The sequence below is a fragment of the Bos indicus genome, chromosome 10 (genome assembly GCF_029378745.1).
Source record: "Bos indicus isolate NIAB-ARS_2022 breed Sahiwal x Tharparkar chromosome 10, NIAB-ARS_B.indTharparkar_mat_pri_1.0, whole genome shotgun sequence".
In the NCBI taxonomy this organism is placed as follows: domain Eukaryota; kingdom Metazoa; phylum Chordata; class Mammalia; order Artiodactyla; family Bovidae; genus Bos; species Bos indicus.
In genome coordinates, this window is record NC_091769.1 from 21,105,613 (window position 1) to 21,113,375 (window position 7,763).

Below are 7,763 nucleotides of genomic sequence, written 5' to 3' on the forward strand. Positions count from 1 at the left end.
ATTGTGAAATGATTCTTTTCTCTCCTAAAGTACTCTTTACTTTGAAGTACACTTTGATATTAATGGGCTTCCCTGGTGGCTCAGACGGTAAAGCGTCTGCCTGCAACGAGGGAGACCCGGGTTCAATCCCTGGGTCAGGAAGATTCCCCTGGAGAAAGAAATGGCAACCCACTCCAGTACTCTTGCATGGACTATTCCATGGACTGAGGAGCCTGGTAGGCTACAGTCCATGGGATCGCAAAGAGTTGGACACGACTGAGCGACTTCACTTTCTTTTCTTTTTTTCTTGTCTTTCATAAGAAACGGGCTTCCCTCTTAGTTCAGTTGGTAAAGAATCTGCCTGCAATGCGGGAGACCTGGGTTTGGTCCCTGGGTTGGGAAGATCCCCTGGAGAAGGGAAAGGGTACCCACTCCAGTATTCTGGCATGGAGAATTTCATGGATTGTATAGGCCATGGGCTTGCAAGGAGTCGGACACTACTGAGTGACTTTCACTTTCACAAGTAACATATAATTGGGTCTTGCTTTTTTAATGCATCTGAACATGTCTATTTCTTAAATGGACTGGTTAATTACTGTACATTTAATATAATTATAGCAATGACTGGTTTGAAGTCTATCATCTTACTATTTGATTTTTCTTCGTCCTTTCTGTTCTTGCCTTCTTTTGGGTTGGCTAAGCATTTTAAAAACTATTACCTCTTCAATTAGCTTTCAAGAAAAATAAATTGTATTATGCTTTTTGTGGTTGCTATCACAGTTATAATCTACACTAATTTATTATAGTCTAACTTGACTTAATATTTCACCACTTTATATGTAACATAAAAATCTTTCAGCTGTATAATTTTATTTAACTCATCCTCCCATCCTTCGTGTAATTGTCATTGTGTATTTTACTTGTACATAAATTATAAATCCCATGTTACATTGTAAGGTTTTTTTTTTCTTTTTTGCTATGAACAGTCAACTATTTTATAAAAAATTGAAGAAAAGTAAGGAAAAATGTCTTTATATTCATGTTTATATCCACAATTTTAGCAGCGGCCAAGAGGAGCAATCCCACATACAATGAGCAGTGGCTGCGCAGGCACAGAAGGGCTGAGAGGAGCTACTCCACGTTCAAGGTCAGGAGGGGCGACCTCATCCAAGGTAAGGAGCAGTGGCTTCGCTTTGCTGGAGCAGTGTGAAGAGATACCCCATGTCCAAGGTAAGAGAAACCCAAATAAGACAGTAGGTGTTGCGAGAGGGCATCAGAGGGCAGATACACTGAAACCATAATCACAGAAAACTAGTCAATCTAATCACACGGACCACAGCCTTGTCTAACTCAATGAAACTAAGCCATGCTGTGTGGGGCCACCTAGGACGGGCGGGTCATGGCGGAGAGGTCTGACAGAATGTGGTCCACTGGAGAAGGGAATGGCAAACCACTTCAGTATTCTTGCCTTGAGAACCCCATGAACAGTATGAAAAGGCAAAATGGTAGGATACTGAAAGAGGAACTCCCCAGGTCGGTAGGTGCCCAATATGCTACTGGAGATCAGTGGAGAAATAACTCCAGAAAGAACGAAGGGATGGAGCCAAAGCAAGAACAACACCCAGTTGTAAACGTGACTGGTGATAGAAGCAAGGTCCGATGCTGTAAAGAGCAATATTGCATAGGAACCTGGAATGTCAGGTCCATGAATCAAGGCAAATTGGAAGTGGTCAAACAGGAGATGGCAAGAGTGAACGTCGACATTCTAGGAATCAGCGAACTAAAATGGACTGGAATGGGTGAATTTAACTTAGATGACCATTATATCTACTACTGTGGGCAGGAATCCCTTAGAAGAAATGGAGTAGCCATCATGGTCAACAAGAGTCCGAAATGCAGTACTTGGATGCAATCTCAAAAACAACAGAATGATCTCTGTTCATTTTCAAGGCAAACCATTCAATATCACGGTAATCCAAGTCTATGCCCCAACCAGTAACACTGAAGAAGCTGAAGTGGAACGGTGCTATGAAGACCTACAAGACCTTTTAGAACTAACACCCCTACCCCCCAAAAAAAGATGTCCTACAATTTCCAGTGATCAGATTTTTTTTTCCTGTAGTTCTAGGTTTTCACCTGGTATCATTTGCCTTCCACCTGAATTTTCCTTAGCATCTCTTACAGTACAAGCTTTCTAGTGATGAATTCTTTCAGCTTTTCACTATCTGAATGTTTTCATTCTTCCTTTAATTTTGAAGGATGTTTTTACTTAATGGAATTACAGGTTGATAGTTTTGTTATTGTTTTTCTCTCTGCATTCTGAAAAGTGTTTGTTCGATCGTTTTCTAGCCCCCCATTATTTTTGATGAGAGGTCAGCTCTAATTCTTATCATTGTTTCTTGTGCGTAACGTGTCTTTTTTTCCCCTCTGGCTGCTTTTCAATTTTTCTCTTGATCTTTACTTTTCAGAAGTTTGATTATAATGTGCTTAGATGTGGTTTTCTTTGTAATTATACTACTTGAGGCTTACTAGGCTTTTTGGATCTGTGGTCTGTGATGTTTTTAATCAAATTTGGGGATAATTTTGTGCACTTCTTCAAATGTATTTCCTGCCCCATTCTCTCTTCTCCTTCTGGAACCCCAGTTACAATTACTTAAGATTGTTCCCCAGGTCTTTGAGAGTCTGGTGAGTTTTTTTCAATATTTTTTTCTCTGTGTACTTCAGTTTGGATGATTTCTATTGGTCTATCTTTAAGGTTATCAATCCATTCCTCTGGGTTGTTCTATCTGCTATTAATCTCATCCAATAGATTTTTTAAATTTATGTATTGTGTTTTTCAGTTCTAAGAGTTTAATTTGTTTTTTTTTTTTTCTTCAGTATTCTCAGTTTTCACCCATTATATCCCCCTTTCCCTTAAATCCTTTGATAAATTTTACAACTATTCAAAAATTCTTGCTTGCTAATTGAAACATTTAAATGGTCTGTGGGTCTATTTCTAATTACCATTTTGTTGTTGTTGTTTAGAACTATAGATCACATAATCCAGCTTCTTCACATATCTGCTGACTTTTGGCTGTACATTATTCTACATTTTGGATGATCCATTGTAAGAGATTATGGATTGTCTTCACTTTCTTTTGAAGAGCCCTGGATTTGTCCTGCTGCTGCTGCTGCTAACCGCTTCAGTCGTGTCCGACTCTGTGTGACCCCATAGACGGCAGCCCACCAGGCTCCTCCGTCCCTGGGATTCTCCAGGCAAGAACACTGGAGTGGGTTGCCATTTCCTTCTCCAGGGGATGAAAGTGAAAGGTGAAAGTGAAGTCACTCAGTTGTGTCGGACTCTTTGCGACTCAACAGTTAAATCATTGGAAGATTACCCTGATCTTATGGAGGTTTGGTTTTAAGCTGTATTAGAATGGGGCTATTTTAGTTTTTCGTCCTTTATCCTGAAGTCCTTAGTCCTTGAACATTATCCTTATTCTTAAGACACAGAAGTCAATGGAGAACGCCTCTCCAGAGCACCAGACAGCTACTGAAATCTCTACAACTAAACCCAGCTGTTGCTTTCTACTGAATTTTTTAGAATTTTGTTCTGTTCAGGCACAGTCAAGGATTTGAGGGAAATTTTTTTATTATTTATTTATAGAGTCACTTTTATGAAACCATAGTTTAAGTAATGAGGAAAGTTTTTATGCTATGATCCTGAATATTATTTTATTTTCCTCTGAAATGGCAGACTTATTTCAGCTTGTGTCTTTGTTGTTATTGTTCAGTCTCTCAGTTGTGTCTGACTTCTTTGTGACCCGTGGGCTGCAGCACACCAGGCTCCCCTGTCCTTCACCATCTCCTGGAGCTTGCTCAAACTCATGTTCACTAAGTCAGTGATGCCATCCAACCATCTCATCCTCTGTTGCCCCTTCTCCTCCTGCCTTCAATCTTTCCCAGCATCAGAGTCTTTTCCAATGAGTCTGCTGTTCACATCAGGCGGCCAAAGTATTGGAGCTTCAGCTTCAGTCCGTCCAATGAATATACGGTTGATCTGTATTATGCAAATACTGCAAATTGTTTTCAATGAGCTTTTGAGCATCATAGAGGATTTAAGATAGTTGTTACATCCATACTGCAGAACAATTACAACCAACTTCATTTGCCCTGGTATCAGTATCCAGGGCTTCACTGGTGGCTCAGACGGTAAAGAATCTGCCTGCAATGCAAGAGACTCAGGTTTGATGCCTGGGTTGGGAAGATCCCCTGGAGAAAGGAAATGGCAACCCACTCCAGTATTCTTGCCTAGAGAATCCTGTGGACAGAGGAGCCTGGTGGGCTGCTGTCTATGGGGTCGCACAGAGTCGGACACGACTGAAGTGATTTAGCAGCAACAGCAGCAGTTCACAGTGTGGAAGAAACATACAAGATCCTATCTAACAAAACAGAACCAAGCAAATGATAAAAACACATAAAATCAGAAATGTGAATTTTTCCTTTAAAAAAAGAAGCCAGTTTTTCTCAGTGAAATGCTTGCTGGCCAGATTGCTTAGGTTAGAAACATTTACACATTTTTTTTCTTGTACCCTATTTTCTCTAAGCTGCTATATTCATAGTGAAAATAAAAACTCCAGGGATCCACAACACTGGCTAGTTTTTTGGTGTGTTTTTTTTTTTTTCTTCTAGCATTTACTATAAAGATAGCTATGCTTCAATTAGTTTTAAGATTTGTGAAGAATGTTTATATAATAACATATGTTCTAAAACAATGGCTACTGTGAAAAATAATAAATATTCAAAATTGTACGAGTTGATGTAAATGATTCTGCAATAAAGCTTACCAAGCTTTTTCTATAGATGTATTATCTAAAAAGTTATAAAGAGCCCAGTGCAGAATCTTGCTGTTTCAGATGAATAATTTCACTCTTCCTACTGTAGCAGAGCTGTGTTGTTCTTTTTATTTTCAAAGATAGTGATATATGGTAGTTTTTCCTTCTGAAATCTAGGTATAAGTCTAGGTTGTTGGTGAATTACACCCTCACAATGGAAAATGAAGCAGCCTGGTTTATGCCACTAATTCCACCACCCCCACACCTCTGCAAGTTCTCTGCAGCCAGCCTACCCAAACAGCCACAGCTCCCTGGGGAAGGTAAGCCCATCCCCGAAGAGTGAAGTGTAATTGGTCCAGGAAAATCATGGTAATTCCATTAACGAGTGATTTGCTTAGAGGTAACCTATGACCCAGTTCTGGCCAATGAGACATCAAGAAATGTGCTGGGAGGCTTCTAGGAAAAATTTTTCTCCCTGATTAAGCTCAGAGTTAGAGACATCCTATAAGTAACATTTATCAAACTTTGTAGATATTAAAATAATTAAGATGTGATCTTCATTCTTGGTGTGTTCAATGGAGGAGAGAGATGTAAACAGATACAATATGATTTGATGAATATCATATATAAAGTGCTCAGATAGAAGAGTGGGGAAAAAAAGAACTGTCTGGGAGGGTCAGGGTCAGGGCTTCCCAGAAGAGATGATTATTGTAGGCATTTGGGTCATGTTTCTAATAAATCTTTGCCTAACCCAAGATTACAGAGATTTTTCTCTTATATTTTCTTCTAAAATGATATAGTTTTAGGTCTTACACTTAGCTCTAAGACCCATGTTGAGTTAATGTTTGTATTAGTTTGTGAAGTGTGGGTCGAAGTTATTATTTCATATATGGATATCCAATTGTTCCAACACCATTTGTTGAAAAAGCTATTTTTTGTCCTCTATATTTCCTGTACGCCTTTGTCAAACATCAGCATCTATAGGTATGTGGGTCTTTTTCCAGACTCTCTATTTGTCTATCTTTATACGAACTGTATAATTACTGTAGCTTCATATAAGTCTTGAAATCAGTGTTAGTCTTCCAGCTTTGTTCTTTTACAAAGTTGTTTGAATTTCTAAGTTATTTTTATTTCCTATAGATTTTAGAATCAGCTTGTCAATTTCTATGAAAGAAGCTGTTGAAATTTTTATTAGATTGCACTGACTCTAGGTCAGTCTGAAGAGAAAAGACAGTTTGTTTTTCAGCCCATGAACATGGTGACTTTGCATTTATTTAGGTCTTTAATTTGTCTCAGAAATGTGTTAAGAGTTTTCAGTGTACAGGTGTCATGCATATTTGTCAGATTTATTCTTAAATATATCATGTTCTAACACTATTTAAGTGGTTGTCTAAAACTTTCTGATTGCAATGGCACCCCACTCCAGTACTCTTGCCTGGAAAATCCCATGGACGGAGGAGCCTGGTAGGCTGCAGTCCATGGGGTCGCTAAGAGTCGGACACGACTGAGCGACTTCCCTTTCACTTTTCACTTTCATGCACTGGAGAAGGAAATGGCAACCCACTCCAGTGTTCTTGCCTGGAGAATCCCAGGGATGGGGGAGCCTGGTGGGCTGCCGTCTATGGGGTCGCACAGAGTCGGACAGGACTGAAGCGACTTCGCAGCAGCAGCAGCAGCATATAGGAATGAATTAATCTTTGTATGTTGGTCCTTTATCCTTCAACCTTGGTAAACTCACTTAACACTTCTCATAGATTTATAGTAGATTTCATTAGATAACCATGCTGGTATAGTTTTCTTCACTCTGTGTGTGTTTTTGGACTTCATTGAGCTTCCTGGATATGTGGGGTTATAATTTTCATTAAATTTAGAAACCTTTTGGCCCGCCAGGCTCCTCTGTTCTATGGGATTGTCCATTCAAGAATACTAGAGTGGGTTGCCATTTCATACTCCAGGGAATCTTCCCAACCCAGGGACCGAACCTGAGTCTCCTGCATCTCCTGCACTGATAGGCAGATTTTTTACCACTGTGCCACCTGGGAGAACATATTATTTTTTTAAATAATATTACAAAATTTTTTTTTTCTGTTTCTACCCACCCAACACACACACTTTAGGGACTCCAATATTATGCAGATATGTCATCTGAAGTCTCACAACTCACTGATAGTTTTTTCATATTTTAAAATTCTTATTTCTGTGTTTCCTTTAGATAGTCTCTATTGCTACGCCTTTAAATTCACCGATTTTTTTCTTCTGCAATGTTTAATCTATTGTTATTCCCACCCAGTGTAGTTTACATCTCCTGCGTTAGTGTTATTTTCAAGAGGCTCAGTTTGGATCTTTAAAAAAAAAAATCTTTGATGTCTGTACATAACTTTGTGAACATATGAATACATCTATAATACCAGTCTTAATGTCTTTGTTCTGCTAATTCTAGCATCTGTGTCAATTGTGTCAGTTGGGATCTATTGATTATTTTTCTCTTTATTATGATTGGATTTTCTTGCTTCTTTGTATGCATTGTAATTTTTTTCTTTTTTTTGCCTTGTAATTTCTGATTAGAAACTATACAGTATGCATTTTACCTTCTTAGATGCTGGATATTTTTGCATTCCTATTAATATTCTTGAATTTTTCTCTGGGATGCAGTTGAATTACTTAGCATCTTGCTTTGAGGGTTTGTTAGATAGGATCAGAGCAGTGCTCAGTCTAGGGACGATTATTCTCTACTACTGAGGAGAGACCCCTCTGAGCACTCTGCCCAAAGCCCTAAGGTTTATAAGGTTTTCAGTTTACTGATGGGAATGGGTAATATTCTTGGCCTCATGAGAGCACCTAGGCCCTTTTCTGGTGGTTCTTTCTCTGACCTTGGTGACTTGCCTTACATGCATGTGCTGATCAGTACTCTTCTGAATACTCAAGAGGCACCTTCTGTAGATCTGTGAAGTTCTCCTCTGCAGCTGTCTC

At 39.0% G+C, this 7,763-nt stretch overlaps 1 long non-coding RNA gene across 1 annotated transcript in view; it reads left to right on the forward strand.

The window, feature by feature from the left end:
* LOC139185207 (uncharacterized) overlaps nucleotides 1-4,108 on the forward strand; it is a 145,430-nt gene extending 141,322 nt beyond the window's left edge. Inside the window, exon 3 of the long non-coding RNA XR_011568753.1 lies at nucleotides 1,041-4,108. This is a non-coding gene — a long non-coding RNA (uncharacterized lncRNA). The remainder of the gene's footprint in view (nucleotides 1-1,040) is intronic.
* The last annotated feature ends 3,655 nt before the right edge of the window (nucleotides 4,109-7,763 follow it).